The sequence below is a fragment of the Pecten maximus genome, chromosome 18, assembly GCF_902652985.1.
Source record: "Pecten maximus chromosome 18, xPecMax1.1, whole genome shotgun sequence".
In the NCBI taxonomy this organism is placed as follows: domain Eukaryota; kingdom Metazoa; phylum Mollusca; class Bivalvia; order Pectinida; family Pectinidae; genus Pecten; species Pecten maximus.
This window is the reverse complement of record NC_047032.1, coordinates 8,226,865-8,247,760: the sequence shown is the minus strand read 5'-3', so window position 1 is coordinate 8,247,760 and position 20,896 is coordinate 8,226,865. Positions and strand designations below refer to the sequence as shown.

Sequence of the window (20,896 nt, the reverse complement as noted above, 5' to 3'; positions counted from 1 at the left end):
AGCTATGGACGTTTGAAATCTCTGTTGATTGTCTTTACGTTACTAGTGCCAGAGACCTCGTATCAAATAGAGCCGACATTCTCATTTGTTACAAATAGTATTGGGATTGCTTACAATAGACAGTTGCTGTTGTTGTAATGTATCCTTGGTCGAAAAGGCGACAGTAATTTGTCACCATGGAAACAAATTCAACCGCGAAATATATGAACAAACACGTCCGGAACATTGAATAAAAACAATCAAAATATGAAAATGAGAATACAAAGAGAAGTTAATAATTACGGGGAAATGGATACAACACAAAGATGACACGTATGGCGACTAATATTTATATGTATTGTTCTACCAGGAAAGACTTATATATATATGTATTGTCCTACCAGGAGAAAATTATATATATGTATTGTCCTACCAGAAGATATATATATATATATATATTGTCCTACCAGAAGATATATATATATGTATTGTCCTACCAGTAAGAGACTTATATATATGTATTGTCCTACCAGTAAGAGACTTATATATATGTATTGTCCTACCAGTAAGAGACTTATATATATGTATTGTCCTACCAGTAAGAGACTTATATATATGTATTGTCATACCAGTAAGAGACTTATATATATGTATTGTCATACCAGTAAGAGAAGTGCCGCGGTGGCCGAGTGGTTAAGGTGTCCTAACGCTTTGTCACTAGCCCACCATCTCTTGGTCGCGAGTTCGAAACCCACGTGGGGCAATTGCCAGGTACTGACCGTAGGCCGGTGTTTTTTCTCCGGGTACTCCTGCTTCCTCCAAGTAAGAGTTTCCATGTTTAAGTCAGACAAAGATATAAAATACTCCCAAGTTAACTGAATTGTTAGTTCTGAGTTAACAAATGAAGCTACAACAGCGACCGACTGATATCTGTGTGCACTTCTACACGAAAACTGCCTTCAATCATTTAACTTTGCCACAAAACACCGAGTTTATGAAGGCAGATGTTTCAGCAAACCCGACGAGAGGTCTATGGACCCTTGATACTACCGTTCAGTGCACTTAAAAAGGTCGGTGAAAAAAAATTCAAGTATTACAGTGATATGATTTTCAATTAATTTATATATAGCATTAATTAAACGCTGATTTGAACCGTCTGGTTTCTATCAACTCTGGTTTGCACCTTAAAATCTGACCTTGTACTTAATTATCGTTTGAATGAGGCCGGAAATTAGGCTTGTAACTACAGACACCATTAATAGCTTCAACCACCTCTGCCAGGCTCTACTCTGTTTTTGATTTTGTTTTTCTCTAAAAATAGATCTGTCGAGAGAAAGCGATGTTAATACATACTGAGGCTGTTAACACTAGTGTGATGTGACAGATAGCGTTCATAGTACATGTATATTCATCTTAATACACTTTACGTTTATCTCGTCAATGAAAACCTTGTCAAAATAAATTGATATGCATGCATATAATGATAAATTAACATTTCTTCTGTCATTTGATAAGACAGTTGGTTACCGTACAATAATCCGTTGGAATCATTAAGAAAGAAAAGCGTGCTAGTAAATCTGTAACACGGCTACCCTGTTTCTGTATTCACGCCATTAGACTAGTGTTGGTGGGCGTATCTTGTCTTTCCTATTAATCTGTCCGGTCTCATTTGTCCGCGATTCGTCGTTCCATCATGACCATTCATACCGTTTCTCGCCTCTAACTCTACTTCATCTTCAGCCGTGGAACATGATAGGACGGACCATTATTGTGTTCTTAGCATCTAACACTACATCCATTCCACCGTGGTACACAATGTACACAATAGGGCGGGCCATTATTGTGTTCTTAGCATCTAACGCTACAACCATTCCACCATGGTACACAATAGGGCGGACCATTATTGTGTTCTTAGCATCCAACACTACAACCATTCCACCGTGGTACACAATGTACACAATAGGGCGGGCCATTATTGTGTTCTTAGCATCTAACGCTACAACCATTCCACCGTGGTACACAATAGGGCGGACCATTATTGTGTTCTTAGCATCCAACACTACAACCATTCCACCGTGGTACACAATGTACACAATAGGGCGGGCCATTATTGTGTTCTTAGCATCTAACGCTACAACCATTCCACCGTGGTACACAATAGGGCGGACCATTATTGTGTTCTTAGCATCCAACACTACAACCATTCCACCGCGGTACACAATGTACACAATAGGGCGGGCCATTATTGTGTTCTTAGCATCTAACGCTACAACCATTCCACCGTGGTACACAATAGGGCGGACCATTATTGTGTTCTTAGCATCCAACACTACAACCATTCCACCGCGGTACACAATGTACACAATAGGGCGGGCCATTATTGTGTTCTTAGCATCTAACACTACAACCATTCCACCGTGGTACACAATGTACACAATAGGGCGGGCCATTATTGTGTTCTTAGCATCTAACACTACATCCATTCCACCGTGGTACACAATGTACACAATAGGGCGGGCCATTATTGTGTTCTTAGCATCTAACACTACATCCATTCCACCGTGGTACACAATGTACACAATAGGGCGGGCCATTATTGTGTTCTTAGCATCTAACGCTACAACCATTCCACCGTGGTACACAATAGGGCGGACCATTATTGTGTTCTTAGCATCTAACACTACAACCATTCCACCGTGGTACACAATGTACACAATAGGGCGGGCCATTATTGTGTTCTTAGCATCTAACGCTACAACCATTCCACCGTGGTACACAATGTACACAATAGGGCGGGCCATTATTGTGTTCTTAGCATCTAACACTACAACCATTCCACCGTGGTACACAATGTACACAATAGGGCGGGCCATTTATACCTTTTTCAACTTTTAACACTACATCCTTTCCACCATTGAACACAATAGGGCGGGCTATTTATACCTTTTTCAACTTTTAACACTTCATCCTTTTCCACTGCGGTACACAATAGGGCGGGTCGTCTATACCTTTTTTTCGCTTCTAACACTACATCCTTTCAACCATCCCAGTGGACACAAAACGTTCGGAGAACGTTCGGAAAACGTCCTATTCAGGTCACAACGTCCGGGACTTTCCTACAACGTTGTGAGAACGTTTTATGTCAAACGTTAGTACAACGTTAGCTTTTGACGTTGTAACAACGTTGTAACAAGGTTTTAATGCAAACTTTGTGTATTTGTTGTTAATTTTAAACGGCTTGCAAGTTTACACAAAAGCCAAAGGCATACGGAACGAAAACATCAAATTTCATGATAAAGATAAATTTAATTATCTAATTTGCTCGAAATTTGTTTTGTCAATAATGAATATGTTTAGATTGGTTTAAAAGCAACCTACGTCGCCTATAATGTGCCCTAATGATATAATATCGATCATTGATCCTTTCCTGATCCAATTTTGCTGTAAGACCTCCTTTTATACAAATAAATGTGATCAAACGAACTTACAAGGTTACGATAACAAATCGGTGTTACCTCCCTTTATGTTGCAACATATATCCACCAGGGGGCAACACAAACATTCACATTCATTTCAAAAACATTTTTTTTAAACGACTTTAATTTCAGTTTTAACTGCATGAAAATATCATGTGTTGGTTGAAATCGTTGCAATTTTTTCGGGAAAAGAAATAGATAGAGAGAAGAAAAAAAAGTATTGATATTTGCGCGGTAATTTTAACTTCCGGTTCTTTGTTCTGCAAACACACGTGGGCCGTACACACACACATTTCAATCGGACTGTTGACTTGCTATACTGGATTATGTACTTGCTTTCAAAATAACATAAGGAATCAGCTTTCTTCCCGAATACAGATCAGTAATTCAAGGTAAGTTCTATATGATTCGTATTTTGTTTATTACACTGCGTTTGATTTTGACTTGTGTTTATTTACAAACAGATCGGGCATGTTATGATTTATCTTCATGTACGTACGTACAACGGATGTACGTTTTTGGTATCACCGGGCATAAGTTTAGTTTCACGCATATTTGTTAACCGAGCACGTTATGATATATTGCCGAAAAGTTTACGGTATATCAATAATAATTGTTTTGATTGTTTTTCTATTTACAGATTAAATGGTGATAACTGGATGCACCGAGGTAATCAGAGACATCAGATAGGAGTGATGGGAGGAGTGCAAGCACATGGACACATGGAAATAAAGACATTAAAATAATGTTTAAAAAAACTTGAGTTGTTGTTGTACATAATAGGTAACAATAGTAGAAAATAAAATAATACAACGTTGTGACAACGTCTATGCAACGTAAATAAAACGTTGCCACAACGTAACTCAGTAACGTTGTGGGAACGTTGTATGAAAACGTTCCCCAAACTTTCATTTGCAACCTTACTACAACCTAAATGCAACGTTGCATCCTGACGTAACTGCAACGTTCTCCAGACGTTGTGTGCCCACTGGGATTGAACACAATAGGGCCGGCCATTTATACCTTTTCCACTTTTAACACTACCGCCTTTCCAGCGTAGTACATAACTTGGCAGGCCATTTATACTATTTTCCGCCTCTAACACTACATCTTTTCCACCGTGGTACATAAATGGGCGGGTTTGTCTAACTGTTCCAATACGTATTATAGTGTAACACCATAAGTATATCACATACTGTCTGTCGTCATACAATCATGTATTTGATTGGTCATACCACAGTGGCAAGTAGCTCCTGATTGGAAAATATATCTAAAGTAGACAGCTTCTGACTGGTCATACGGTTGTCGTATGTGTACATGTATGCACGATGGTGAAAACTGGTATACAAACTTAGCAGCTTGTTTGCTTCTGGTTTGATGATATCGATAAACAGTATGTTGACGTCTGATTTGATGATTTCCGTTATAGTATATGATGGTTTCTGATTGAACGTTACCTTCATAGTATACGTTGGTTTCTGATTGGATGTTACGTTTATAGTGTTTGTCGAATTCTGATTGGATGTTACAGTTGTGTTATTTGTCGAATTCTGATTGGATGTCACCGTAATACATGTAGTTTATAATGGTTTCTGAATAGATGTAACCGTTATAGTATTTGTCGAATTCTGATTGGATGTTACCGGTATACTATATGTTGGTTTCTTATTGTAAACCACCGGTGTAGCGCGTTGGATTATGGTTGGATTTCAGCGTGTTAGTTTGTCGGCTTCTGATTGGATTCCAATATTATAGTGTGTCGGCTTCTAATTGGATATCACCATTGTGGTGATATCTAGGCTTCTGATTGGTGATTTCGTTGGCACATGTAGGTTGCTTCTGACCTTCACCTCAGTATTTTGTATTTTTTCCGTTATAGATGGTAGATATTGAAATCATATCAAGAACCAGCATCCAGATACAAACTAGCATTTCATTTTTCAGAATACGATTGATATGTTGTAACACAACAATTCAGAATACACGATACCCTATATATGCTGTTTTCTTTCTGTATTTTCAGACAGAAACTTCATGATAACCGATTGAACAAGGCTAAGAAAGCTCACTTCGCACGAAGGAGGTCAAGGTAGGTTTCTAGCGTGATATATATATGCATATAATAATAGAATAGGTTATTGTAGTACATGTAATTACTAACTTACCAAAATATACGATTGTTTAATCATATTTATCAAATGAAGCATTCTTTGTAATTCCTTGATCAATGGACGATTGATAATCTGTGACATTTTTGCCAAGTTACTTGTACCTTCTTAAAAAATATATATTCAGTGCAATCTTAATACGATATACACATGTAAATATCAATTCATATAAACATTTAATTTGCATTCACGAAAAGCTAGTACGCGACACTCACTCGATGACACGGAAAGCGGTTACTATGGAGATGACCTAGTTTATATGGCAGCCATATTGTTTTTCGATTTTGGTGTTATAACAATTTTTCATGGTCATGTAGATAATTAATTATTCATGTTGAAATTGCTTGTTACCATGTTAAGAACACTTAGATATCTAAGGGTTTTTACGTTTACCAACTATCAGTTTTAACATAATCGCCTTTATTTATAGCACACTTAGGGAAAGGTGTACATTTCATACATATATGTAACTGCCATGTTCCTAATCACAACCGGTCGCGTGCTTGCTCTCTTTATATGAGCTTTCTGGAAGCTGACTCGGGAAGGAGATCAATTTCAAAGTGTTTTACGAGACTTTAAAAAGCGTGTCTCTCCATAAACCTTATCTTCCCTGGCCTTGACTTTCTCTCATGGACGTTACCATGCCGCCACATTCGGAAGAATGGTCAACATTATTCAAATCACTACAGGCTAACACCGGAAATGAAATGGATATGTTTGATATTAGAAAACTGTTCATAAAACGGAGTTTCGCCAACGAGTATTCCGTGTTAATTACGGGCAGAGGACATCGCATGGTATCATTTCATCGACATCACGATCGGAAACCCGAGGCTGTGGTGTAAGCCTCACAAATGTGATCACTGCCTAGATCGTCAATCGAGATAACGCGAGATTCGTATGAGATTACGAGATAACACGAGATTCCTGCACGCACAAGGGATAATATGGATTCATACTAAAAATAAGGATCTTTAGTTAGGCTATTGTTTGCGGCCACGTGATTTAACGTATAGATTACTTAATTTGGATCAATGACTGAAATTTAAAATTTCAATAAAAGATCAATAAAAGGCGTGATAGACACAAAATGGTAATAGTTTAGAAAAGTTTCAATGTAACTAGAGAAATGTTTTATAATCTAAATATTGCTTTATATTTCTATAAAGCAATTGCGTTCATTATGAAATGAATATTTAGATTATAAAACATTTCTCCAATTATATTAAAACTTTTCTAAACTATTACCATTTTGTGTCTATCACGCCTTTTATTGATCTTTTATTGAAATTTCAAATTTCAGTCATTGATCCAAATTAAGTCATGGAGGAAGTGTGACGTCAACTGTATCTGTCCACAGGAAAATGAGTAATATCTAACCAAGATAAGGACACGTTCTGATGATATTTGTTAGTACATTGTTATACGATAAGCTATGCTCAGGCCTATATTGGACCATCCCTCATCCATTCCATTAATTTGTTTTCATCGCGAGACATGTAGCACTATTTGGTTTTTGTTTGGTTGGGCTTTGGTGTTGTGTGGATATTTGACGTTCTCCCAACAGCCGAAGTATATTACACGTTTGGAAGCTGAGATGAAGACGTTGTCCAGAGAGTATGAAGCGAATTAAAGCTGCATTCATGCCTTTTTAGATCGGCGCCAATGAAGAGGAAGTTGCTGTATGCTGTAGAGTTCATTTCTATATTAATATAGTTTTCTTGTCTAAACGGACATTGACATATTGTTTTGATAGATACTGTAGTGAAAATCGGGGGAGTTATCTCCCTTGGTTGGAACTCATTTCGCACGTGAGCTAGTATTTAATCCCGCGGGGTGTCAGAGCGGTCTCTTTGATCCTGAACCCCGCAATGTATACATACAGCCACTAAACGTGAGTACTTGTCACTACATTGTATGGGTTTTGGGATACGGGAGTATTCATTAGTCTTCTATAGAAGGCTGGTGATACCCTATACTATTGTAATAGACAACGGTATATTTATAGATGTACATATGATAATCGGTGAACACCACTACAATACTAGTAAGTACCGTGAAAATAAAAGTTTTTTCGGCATAGCCGTATAATATTCTTTTGGCCCCGGATATGAAGCGACAGGTGGCGTTACTGGTCAAGATGAAGTATGTGATTGGTCAATGTAGCGGTAAATGCAAAATGCAGACATGCAGTTAAAAACGAAACAAAGGTAAGATTGAATGTGAGCTGAATAATTGGAGCAGTTTTACATTATAACCACCAGAATTAAAACCATACCGTTCATCTTTTTTTATAAATATTTCTTGTTTGGTATACAGTGTTGTTAAAACCGGTACTCATCGTACCAATCGATAAAATAGTTATGTGTTTTAAGATCTCGACAGGTCATCAGTGAGGATCCGGACCTAATAAAGTTTATAGTCTATTTCAAGTGTCAGAACAAGAACAGAATGAATAGAAGAAAGGGAATGACGAGAAGTTCATCTTCAGTTTATGTTTTACGGCAAAGATACTGAGTACGGGGCCTGTGTTATAGCTTGTACATATCAGCAGCATAAAGGCCGGATATATGTCTCGTTTGGAGCCCTAATTAGTATAAACCCTATATCACCCTACCGTAATATCCCCGGCAAAGCGAGGATATTCTGATCCGCTTTATTTCAAAGAGAGGCTCACGTACGTTCATCATAAATTGATAGTAAAATTTTCACTGACTAGGAGCTCTTACGTATGGGCGGTGATATGACCAAAGCTGTGTGACTTTCACAAGCCACAATGACAGTATTCCTTTGTCTATTCGTCACATTCTTAAGGGTTTGGTTGGAATCGGCCTGTTACAGAAGACTGATATTTGTTTTGGTGAAACGAATAAGTCCAAAGATAAGACTAATTCTGTATGAATTACAGATTTACTTAGAATAGTTATTTTGTTTTACGTCTTATTAACAGCCAGGGTCATTTAAGACGTGCCAAGTTTGGAGATGGAGGAAAGCCGGAGTACCCGGAGATAGACTAGTATTTAATTTTAATCTTTAAGGCGATATGATTGAGCACTTGAACTACCATTCCATAATAGGTATATAGGTGGTGTGCACAGTGTATACCTCAGGCCACATTACTTACATTAATTAATGTACAATGTATCTATTAAATATTTCAATAATGTGAAGGGAGAAGGCAGGGATTTAAGATTTGTTTGGTGTTGTTTTTTAAGGAAGGAAAGTGATTGTGAATATAGTAGAGTAAACAAATCTTTGTGAACGGACAAAACTTTAAACGTAATTAATGAATACGAGGCTGTTTTCCTGGATGACGTTATTAGACTGTCTATACGAGCAACTCGTGAAAACGTGGAGGGTACAATCGAACCTGGTTATCTCGAACTTAATTGGGTCGTGAAAAACTCCCGGGTATTCCGAGTTTTCGCTGAAACTGAGTATATATTGTATAGAAATTTTACTGTTCGAACTGATTTTTTTATTTCAAGATAAGCATAGTCTTCGAGCTGCCAGAGTTCGGGATAATGAAGTTGGATGTGCATTGTGGTACATTCTGTTAGTCTGATAATTAGTTTGGTCAGAACATCGGCTGTAAATAAACATGGAATTGATATTAGTTAGATTTGTCACAAACACTATAATTCTAGATTTCAATACAATATTCCGCGTTTTGGAATACAAAAATATGTTGGCATCGTCACGGAAATGCGAATTGTTCTGTTCTATCTTGAGACTTACGGACAACACATGTCTTTGGGCGACACGTTCTTGTATGGTCGGGAACAATGTAGAACATGCTTCTGTTCTCCACGATTGTTACAACACACAAACATGGCATCCAGAAAACAATGGCACCGTGAAAAATATCGACCAACATGGTACAAGTACCCGTATTTATACACCCTTAGTCACTCATAAGGTGGGCAAACGTGCTTGGTTGTACGATACCATGCATCTTCTAAGCAGGAAACACAAGGAAATATACGCCATGATGATAGCTAGGATTATCAACAAGTATTTATATCAATATACACGCACAATTCTCACTTGTCAATTCTTATCGACCAAACAAAAATAACAATTTCCCGAATGATACAGGCGTTTGATAGTTACCTTGACACATTGACGCCATATATGTTCATCCTGTTCCTGTTGTGGGGTGGTACACGTGTCAAATGTCTTCGTGCCAATTCAGGTCAAATTGAGGTCAATTTCCGTTGAACATTTCAGGTAAAATAAAAGGCAAAATATTCAATTTATGTCAAAAAATTTAATTTAAATTTCAGGTCAACATTTTTTTCAAGTCAAATTTACCTCAACACATTTTTTCCTGTGTATGAGAGTACTGTTCATGGAATTTTATATCTACTTTGTGCTCAATCCGTTTGTTTTGGCGTTGCACAACGTCCTATGAATATCTATGGTCACTCATTGTTCCTGTGTTCGAACGTTCCTGTTCCGCTTAAAGACGCCTATGATGTGACGTACATTACACAATCCCTCCCTGTCCGTTTCTGGTTGTAGCGTCCATTTTTTGGGTTCGATAGCTCAGTCGGGTTAGGGCGCCGGCCGGGTAACCTCAGTTGAAGATCCGAGGTGCGTGGTTCGATTTGTCGGTCTGTGTTTCTCGGGAAGCTGAGAAACAGGTCGGTCTGTGCTGTCGTCGTTTTGTCCTTTTGCCTGACGCTTTTCCATGATCTATCTTGATGGCATGCGACGGACCTCCCGCATGTTCTTTGAGGTAGTCACCAACTACTACAAGGCGACCAAGCGTCGTAATGACCCTGGCTGTTTACGGGGCAATATACCTAGAAAGCAAACAAACATACCTCCATTTTGTGCACGAGACGCAGTTCCTACTCTGTGATACTATCGTTTCCAAAAGTGCATCTGTTGTAGTGCCCATACAGTGGCCATATGACGTGAGTGTTGAGACTGCAACAGTGTTATGTCTATAAATAGAAAACCACGTGCGTATATAGCTGATAGGTAAATTAGAATACAACACAGTCTGGCGACGGATCCATTGGAGATGTAAGGTACGTATTAAACGATGAACGTCTAGCGTGGTCAGAGACACACTGATAATGATGTACGGGTTCGTCCAATTTTACTATTTCCATGTTATCATCTTCGTTTCTACTATTCAGTGAAATCATATATTGGTGTCTTTATAAAAAGGCTGATTACTCCGAAATCTGAAAAAGTATCTTCATATTCTGTTTGTATATCAGTATTTCTGGGCTTTATGTTGATGTAATATCATTGTTGTAAATAGTATTGTTTAGTAAACAGGTACTCGTGTAGTCTGTTTTATGTGTCTATATACGAAGTGAGAGTATTGGTGGACTATGACCACTCTGTCCATACTGTGAGTGCCTTTTGTTGGAGTCTATTGTTGGTCAGGCTTTTGTTCATTTACAATTGTTAGTATATGTTGATATACGTATATAAATATCTGAATTAATGCCAATGTTTGTGTTTACGCTCTAACAGACATCGTGCATTTATTAATATCTTTGATGTTTACGAGTGAAAATATTTTACTCTGAAATGACCTATCTTATATGTTATATCTTTTTTGCCCCCCCCCCCCCCCCCCCCACCTCCCCCTATACATTAAATTAGAAATATAACACAAGAAAAAACATTTATTAATTTGTGGAGGGGGTGTACATGTAGATAAGAAGATAAAATAAGTTGACAAATGCAATAATATAAGGCCGTACTTCCACAGATAAAAAGTGTTCAAGTGAGCAGTGCTGTGTTGGCTGTATCGCCGAGAAACTACATGTAAATTGTTACAGTACTGTTGAGACATGACTGCTGACACACACTTAATGTACTTACCATGGGTAACTGTACAGTATACTGAATGGGCAATGATTTCACACTGCGTTTGTATATATTTATAAACACCAATAATGGCATGTTTACAATCAAAATGGACGTAAGGAAAACAACAGTTGACTAAGTGAATCATTAATGCACGTGAGTAACCCACGTGACTCTAATCTACCAGTAAAATAGTCTGCCTTTCATTGAGCCATTACAGATTCTAATTCAACAACGCGTGTGTATATGTGGACTTAGCGGGGGCCGTAAAACGTCCACTTAGGGCGTCCATTACGTCTACAACAATATCAGAGTAGATTTACGGTGAGGCGGACCACCTAACTACCAGGAACCAGACACTGACCAGCGCATCTAGACACTGTATGGAGAATCTGGACTTGTATTTGGCTAGCCTATTTGAGATTTTTCGTGTTCCTTTCCCACCCCCACCATCGCTATAAGTTGATCCTAGACTCTATCTGTATAAATAAATTTGAACTTTATGATTTTTGACTTCTTCGATAATTTGAAACTAGGAGGATATAAGCTAGTATGATCTTTGAGGGGAACATTTCATTACAAAACCTTTGGCACTGTGTAGCAAGTCTAAGTTGGAGTATTTGAGATGGTTTCGTGTGTTTCACGCGAATTGGCATCTACCAACACTGTCAAGCTACCGTGTTGCGTGCGTCCTGTGTATCAAGTGACCTGCTCGACTCACAGGAATTATTTCTCATGTAATGTGAGGATGGAACTCGATATTAATTACTGTCTATATAAGCCATATAACGTGTACAGCTAGAATGTAATTATGTCCGTTAATTTGACATTTGTATCTTCATGAGTACATGGTATTATAATGTATGTAATATGCTGTGATGCTATAATTATCATTAAAGGAGTAGATTAGTACTTATGCTGTGTGGTTATGAGTGTCAGATGATGATGTAAATGTACATCAGTTTACTTATTCTCCATGTCTGGGTATCAAGGCGAGAAAAAACTCAGGTCAGATGGTCCGGGGCAAGTAGATTTGGTCTTTGGGCAAGTATATATTGGTAACTTCTTGCCCGATTGGCAAGTGCAAAATTTCTCAAAATTTTTACTTTTCCCTTAGAGTTATTGAAGATACTAATAATTCAGTTTAATTGGGCCACTATGTTTCACCTTTGGGCAAGTACTTTTGAACCTAAACTTGCCCGAAGGACCAGTGATGCTGAAAATTTCCTTCCTGCCCTGGGTATGTGGAAGAATAACACACAAAAAAAATAATTATAGCTATATTGGTGCCCAATGCGAGTACTAGCGATACAATTTTTAATGTTACTGACAAAGTAATCAAAAAGGTTATAACTGAGTTTTTTGTAAGATACATTCATGTATATATGTCATATAGCTGAGTTTTTCACTATATCTTATAATCAGGATCCATTTTGAAATTGACAATCCTCTATAACACAACCAAAGATCAAAATTATTGAAAAAATGTTTTACTTGATCAATCTTCTCAAGTAGGTAGTTGTGATGTACGTGTAGTATAGGAATCTAGATTTACAGAACCTGACACACGATCCCGCGTCTTGTCTGAGGGCATGTTGTCGATTTTATGCTACACAAAAAAGACACTGATAGGACAATGACATGTTTACGGTGATGTTGTATTGTCACATTCATTTAAAGTGTTGACCTAGGTACAGTGTATATGATCTGATTCTGTGACTATATACAATGCTGTACAGACATGTACTGTTCAAGGTAAGCATGTATAGCTACACCCACAATGAGTTTTGAAATTCAGGGCGAGAAATTCAAATGAAGTAAATTCTTCTTTACTGTAACTGACTTATTTTTCGCGCGTGATTTATTTTCGCGTTTATAAGCGAGCAGAATCAATCATTCCCGAAGTTAAAGAGCATTTCTAGATCAGCTTTCGCGAAATCAGGTATTGCAAATACATTTGTATATGCCTGAAGAGCCAACTTCGCGAAAATAAAATATTCGCCAAATTTAGATGATTTACAGTAACTTGGCCGAATATTTCTACAATATTTTTTTCCGCATCACTGCATAAATGTGAGCAAAGTGTGGATCAGTTTAAATATTGGCTCTTAATCATTATTTCGTTTTTGAAAAGGAAGAGGCTATTTGTTATCCTAACTATCGGTAGAAAGTAAAAATACTAGTTCGAAACTATGATATCAAATTTGATTAAAATATGGCGCCATGTTACAAAATGATGTAGCTTTAAGATACAAAACCTTCGGTACATGTACTACCTGAATAACAGCATTAAAGGTGCTTTTGATATTTAGGTAAACAAACAAGACAAAATAACATGTGCATAATATCCCTAGCTGAACGATAGCATCAGTGTAAACAGTTTGTTTTAACCGAAGGTAGCCCGCTATAGACTTCAGCCAACAATTTATAGTTTGGATATAAATATTGTATTTCAACCTATCATGAACTTGTTTTGTAAGGAATATATACAAAATGGATGTCAGTCTTAAGGATGTGATGTAACAACAGAAATGATATGTGTGATGACGGACGTCGGTCACGTGTAACAACAGAAATGATATGTGTGATGGCGGACGTCGGTCACGTGTAACAACAGAAATGATATGTGTGATGACGGACGTCGGTCATGATGTAACAACAGAAATGATATGTGTGATGACAGACGTCGGTCATGATGTAACAACAGAAATGATATGTGTGATGACGGACGTCGGTCACGTGTAACAACAGAAATGATATGTGTGATGGCGGACGTCGGTCACGTGTAACAACAGAAACGATATGTGTGATGACGGACGTCGGTCACGTGTAACAACAGAAATGATATGTGTGATGACGGACGTCGGTCTGTAGGACGTGATGTAACAACAGAAATGATATGTGTGATGACGGACGTCGGTCATAATGTACAAAATGTAACAACAGAAATGATATATGTGTGACGGACGTCGGTCATGATGTAACAACAGAAATGATATGTATGATGACAGACGTCGGTCATGATGTAACAACAGAAATGATGTGTGTGCTGATGGACGTCGGTCTGTAGGACGTGACCACAACCCTCGCCCTGTTCAAACAGACTAACATACAAACGTACATATCCATAACGTGATAGCTGGATTGTGTTGGGTTGTATAGTTTTTCGTAATTGCGGACCTTACCGTCTTTGGAGAGACGGAAATGATGATGTTTGAGGGGGCGGACATCGCTCATGAAAGTACAGTGTGAGTGTAGATCCCGGATACGTATACCTGGCTGAGGTGATGTGTATGTCCGAGTTACAATGTATTTCATACATGAAGAGTTGTGTCAATCAACCGCGAGAAGTACCGAGCCTTGATTCCATTTACTGCTGTGTGTGTTTTGATCAATAATCGTGAGTTTTTACATGGATTACAGAGTTTCTGGATTCTATTTAGTGTTTCTAAGGAAAGTGCACGTGCGTGTAATGAATATGCATCAACAGGTAAGTATGAAACATCAGCATGCAAGAAATTGTTTGTACAAACTGTCTGGGATCACAACCGGATCAAAGACAGCTTTACAAGAGAAAACCTGTTATAATGAATATATGAACACGCTATATTGCAAACAGTTCACTATTGAAAATTGAATGAATGATATTTATTCTTTGAAGTATCATGCAAAACAAATGCAGTTTCAAGACAATCAATATTTAAAGCAGATTCATCTGGACAATATATGTCTCATGTCGACACAGTGGGCCGTCGGCATATATTATAAAGTACAATGTGTTGATTGTGGGCTATTTATTGAACCCATTGTTAACAAGCACATTTTAATTAATGATTAATACTTCCAAATAATTGAATCATAATTCATCAATTGATTTAATATACGTATAGTCTATATTTGTCGATTTAACACCGTCCAAGAGGCCTTAGGAGTGTACGACACTCATTGCAGTGAGGAACTTTAGGCCGAGCTCGTTATTGTAATACAAGATCAGGCGGAGAACGTTCGCCATATCCCCACGTGTGCTGTCTAGCTAATGTTAGTAAGGTTTCCGCTAATTCAATGTGAAGCCTTGTGGGAATACGCTCTCATAACTCCTATTCAATTTACAAGCTAGATATCAATACTCCGGCGGTCATTCGAGTTTGATCCAAGGAATGGGGCTACATATATAGAGTAAGGCCGGAGAGTCTCAGAAAAAAGAGGAAGGAAGAAAACAGACAATGGAACCGAAAACAATACTTGAACCGAAAGCGTACATTGTCTATATAGCTACATGTACATGTACGTTCCATTCATTTAAACGTGCTCAAAGCACTTTGCGTTACATGCTTCACGGCAATTTCCACGTGGACCCCGTCTCCGTCCCAGGGACCCGGCCTCGTCCTGTCTAGCGGACCCTCTCCCAGTCCCGTGGACTTTTGTCTGCAGCCTGACAAATTAAAATTGTGAGGTACTAAGTGATTTGAGATTATTTCTAGTGTTAATCTTTATACATCGCTAGACTACGTGTGTACATTTTTACTATATGGCATACTTTCGTGCCCCAGTTTTTGGTACGTGCTTCAAACAGTAGTCGGCTAGGATTAGATAAATTAATGTCTTAATAGCACGTTTTTGTATAAAGATACCCTCCTACCAACTTGCCAAAACCGTAAACTGATATTTTAGACTCCCATCCCTCAATCCTGGTTTCAGACATACCAGTCGTATCGTCTAGTATTAAACCCCTTTTCACTAAAAAAGTTGGTTACCATCCGTGCTTGATGCGAGGCGAGTTAATTAAAACCGGCCCGTAATCAAATAAATCAAACCAAAAATATTATTCATATAATGCATTACCGTATACACGCATCTTATCAACCAGGTGTATCCGGCAGATCGCCCCGAGAAATAGAACCAACCCATCATTAAAGATAATTATCTGTCTGATTTAGCAAATTTCCACAAAACTAATTTCAAATCCTACAAAAAATACTCAATTTATAATTTACATAGAAGTGGCTTGGCTTATTTTGTTAAACGTCCTATTAACAGCCAGGGTCATTTAAGGACGTGCCAGGTTTTTGAGGTGGAGGTTAGCCGGAGTACTCGAAAAAACAACAACATCGGCCTATGGTCAGTTCCAGGCAATTGCCCAACGTGGGTTTCGAACTAGCGACCCAGAAGTAATGGGCTAGTGATAAAGTGTCGGGACACCGTAACCACTTGACCACCACTACTGTGTCACATCAACTAATGTCACAATGTGGTGTCGGGTAAAACTGACTGTCTTAATATACGTTTGTGTCGTATCGTAGTCTCTTATGCAACCAAGTGTCGTGTGGTTCTCAAGTGTCGCAGTGTGTCATGTACTAAGATTGTATTTACATTGTACTTAGTGTCGTGAATACCTAAATGTCGTATGGTGTCGTAACATAATATCCTGCACTATCAAGTGTCGTGTGGTACACTAGTGTCGTAACATAATGTCCTGTACTATCAAGTGTCGTGTGGTACACTAGTGTCTTAACATAATGTCCTGCACTTTCAAGTGTCGTGTGGCACACTGGTGTCATATGATGGTGTCATGTACTATCAAGTATCATGTGGTACTCTAGTGTCGTAAGATATTGTCTGTATCTATCAAGTGTCGTGTGATACATTTTTGTCGTATCATAATGTCCTGTACTATCAGGTGTCGTGTGGTACACTGGTGTCGTATGATAGTGTCATGTACTATCAAGTGTCGTGTGGTACACTGGTGTCGTATGATAGTGTCCTGTACTATCAAGTGTATTGTTGATTTCTAGTGTCGCAGTGTGTCCTGTAGACCTACCGAACACATTGTACTTATCGCCCTATCATAGTGTCGTGTAGAACTGTCGTTTAATCAAGCATTAAACTGTTTTTATATGGTATTTATGAACTATTTGAATGCCAGAGCTTTGCAAGCAAACAATAGCACATTATGATTTGTTTGCTTGCAAAGCTCTGGCATTCAAATAGATCAAAAATACCATACAAAAACAGTTAAACGCTTATATTTACATTCCTTTTACTTTTTTATTTTTTAAATGCTATAACTCATATTTCCCGCCTTACCGACAGTCAGCAGATTTTTCGTCAGTCGTTGGAACAGCCGGAACATGGTCGCGTGCTTTTTGGCAAACAAAATAGTACATGGAAAATGAAAAAAACACCCTCAATTTTGTTAATCATTTTATGATCAACGTAATGCGCAAATGGCATATTTTTTGTAACAAATAATGCAGACAAAATATTAAGTCTTTAAACTTAATCATCCTGGATATTGTAGTTCCGGTTTGTGTTGTATTAATACGCTGATAAGTGTAGCGCGTGATGGATGGCATTTAAACGTACATCAATGTCAGAGCTCTTAAACAGACTACATATATAGTGACAATGTCAGACAAGTGTAAATATTGCTTGATATCGCTGCTATCTCTAGTTTCCAGTGAAGTGTTATAGCTACACAGTGCATCAATATCTAACGACTTTCTACACACCCACAGACACACCTGTGTAAAAAGTCATTAAATACCGGTGCCTTCACAGCGGTATCTAAACACAAAATCTGTTAGGGTTTAGACGTCATTTCATGTTTTAATTGCCGTAGTCGCAATGACGTAGATAGATGGTTTATTAATATTAGAACTGTAGCTTTTAATTTGAAAATATTTGTCGTATTTACGTGAAATAATCCGTAATGGATACCTCATTATCGTAAAATGCACAAAGCTTGAGATGAAACAGTCATCGAGGAAAGTGAAGGCGAGGAATTACATCGACTGCCGTTACAATGATAAATGATATAGTTTTGAATACATAGACACGTTATGTTGAAACCCCTCACATTTCTCGGGGAAACGTAAAGAGCGTTGCTATAATTAATGCTTTCTTGCTATATAACAGAGACCCTTTTATCTACGATAGTGTTTAAACATGTGTGTAAAAAACGATTAATTGTCTAGGATTCTGTTTACCTGGTTTTTACCTGGTAATTGTTATAATAAATAATACCATTGTGTATTTTGTTATGTCTGCCGATTGTTTATTTTCTTTAAAAGTTCTGGTTTATCTTCTTCTTGTTGTTTTAAGCATATCAAAGAAATGCAAATTTCGCAAATGCGTCGATCATGAAATTGAGAAATGGCAGATATATGATAGATTGAGGATATTGAAATGTTTCCCGTTGAATATAACATATATTTCACGAGTATGACAGAGTATCGATATTTTCACGAGTGCGAGCAAGAGTAAAAAAATCGAAATATTCTGCCATACAAGTATTCGGTCAAAAACAAGTCAAATACATGTATTTCAGAAATACAGCAAAATAACCCATTTATCAATCTTCGTTTCTGAATTGGAAATATCGGCAAGTTTTAATGCGGTGGGTACAAAGGTTCACTCTGATTGGTAAAAAACGAAAATAATTATGCATTTCCCCGCAAAATCTTATACATGTACTTTCACTGCTCATCGCTGCAGTACGAATATATCTTTTATCAGTTTGATCAATTTCTATATTTCACTAGCAAAATGCAATAAATCATTTAATTAAGAGTTTAGTCTAAGTTTCCTCCGGCCCTAACGACAGACATGAGTATTCTGACATTCTGACTATGTACATATTGACATGTACATGCATTAATTACATAATTTTACCTTAAACATGCAATGGATAATGACATATAGAAATTAATCTTGTTTTTTTCAGATACTACAAATTGCAGTCGCGAAAATGACCCGCAAAATATAACACATCTTCTTGTGATTAAACCAGTCCAAAAAAAGGGCAAATGTTTGGACCTTAATTCTCTTGTAATCAGACATGTGCAAAACTACATCAAATCCAGTCATAGATTTTGATGCGTATTCGCGTACTCTTTCTTGCGATCCACTGTCTATGTTAAATATTCTATATGTTTATAACTGTCTATAGATGCTTCCATGTAATGTATTTCTATGATGGGGGTATGTTAACTATTCTATATGTTTATAACTGTCTAGATGCTTTCATGTAATGTATTTCTATGATGGGGTATGTTAAATATTCTATATGTTTATAACTGTCTAGATGCTTTCATGTAATGTATTTCTATGATGGGGGTATGTTAAATATTCTATATGTTTATAACTGTCTATAGATACTTTCATGTAATGTATTCTATGATGGGAGAGGAGTTGAAAAAAACTTGTGTCTCTGTTTTGGCAATAACATATGTTCTAAAGTAAAATCAGTCAAAGGCAAATGAAAAAGTTTTAATAGCCGTTTCACAAGGCATAGGAGAGATATATGTTTTATGTTATGTATCGGTAAATCATGAAAACCAAGATATTCCCCAAATTATACTTTTGTTTGGATTCGTGATCAAGCAAAGTTTAAGTATATGTGTATTGGTCAAACACAACAACAAATGTAATACACAATGACATACTAATAAACATGGCAAAACATTGTATATATTCTATGCCTTGTGTAACGACTTTGCAGGCATAAAGAGGACTTATAATCCTCATTAATCACAATCTAATCAAAATCTAGATGGTCATTCTCACTACGACACTACTAACGACATCGCACAAGGGGTCACGTCAGGATGACCTTTTGGATTAATCAATCAAATTACTACTTACAGAATCTTGGAAGTGAATTTACGAATGTGCGAAATAGTATGACGAGAGTGCATAGCTTGAATAATCTGTCAATCTGTTTCAAGTCATTTCGTCAAATATAGCTGTATGCATATAGCTGTATACATGATGTACCGAAATGGTTAGCTTCAGATGCCTGATGTGACGAGTTGGTGAAATCGATGACATCGAATTTACAATTCAACCTGAACGTGAAATATTGAGATAGCAAAGGTCATCCTGACGTGACCCCTTATGCGATGTCGTTAGATGTAACGTATTGATAATGACCATCTAGATTTGATTATATTGCTATATTCACAAACTGTTGTGTTTATCTGAGGCTGGGTATCCACTCTGTTGGGGGCCTTTAATGCATTTGCTCTCACCGGCTTAGGCTCGTTTAACCACAGGAAAATGCGTTTTCTTTTGCGGGTCATTTTCGCGACTTGTATCTGAAAAAATAAGATTAATGTGTGATTTTGAAGTAGATGTGTAAGGTAAAGCGATGCTCTTTATGTCCGTAAATATTCAGTGAAACCGTTTTTATATATTAATTATAGTTTTGAGTAACAGCGGGTGCTTTGGGAAAGAATAACAGTCCGGAACGTTGCCGAAATAATTGTACACGGATAGTTTATACGTGGATATAACTACAGACGCGTTTTTTTTTTAAATGATGCATAAGTATGTACGTGGATATTTAGAACTTCAGATGCGTTTTATCTGATGCAGAAGTGTGTATAGTATTTGTAGAATATTTATGGCTGTGGGCGAGTAAAATCGTAGAAGAGTGGT

The 20,896-nt window shown here is 37.5% G+C and overlaps 1 protein-coding gene across 1 annotated transcript in view; it reads left to right on the top strand.

Annotated features, from left to right (window-relative positions):
* The window catches only part of LOC117316407 (two pore potassium channel protein sup-9-like), a 112,327-nt gene that overhangs the window by 20,950 nt on the left and 70,481 nt on the right, over positions 1–20,896 (top strand). Inside the window, exon 2 of the mRNA XM_033870958.1 lies at positions 5,479–5,544. The gene's annotated coding sequence lies outside the window, so the exon portion shown is untranslated. The remainder of the gene's footprint in view (positions 1–5,478; positions 5,545–20,896) is intronic.